A 389-nucleotide genomic window follows, 5' to 3' on the forward strand; every position below is an offset into this window, starting at 1 on the left:
CTGGCACAGAGAAGAACTGGGGGGAGAGGCTCAACAAAAAATATTTTCAATCATGGTTCAAGGTGTACAGTGGCCTGATTGCCTAAAATGTAAGTGATGTCCATCAAGTAGAGTTCGAACTCTGGCCAAGTTCTAACTCTACTTGAATGGAACAATCGACTATCATCCCAGAGGTTTTCTGCATTTCTCTCAAAAGGAGTTGGAGAACCACGAATCTGGACATGAGTTCTCCAATTCTGTCTTATTAAAACTCATCAGCCATCGCAGACTCTGGGTTGATAGGTTAGTATTGTAGCGATAGGCAATCATAAGGCTTCAAATCATCAACTGTGCTGCCTTACTTTCATCCCAGAACATCGACAGGGAGAAGCCTCTCCAAAACTGTGCCA

This window comes from Geospiza fortis, unplaced genomic scaffold (genome assembly GCF_000277835.1).
Source record: "Geospiza fortis unplaced genomic scaffold, GeoFor_1.0 scaffold279, whole genome shotgun sequence".
Classification (NCBI taxonomy): domain Eukaryota; kingdom Metazoa; phylum Chordata; class Aves; order Passeriformes; family Thraupidae; genus Geospiza; species Geospiza fortis.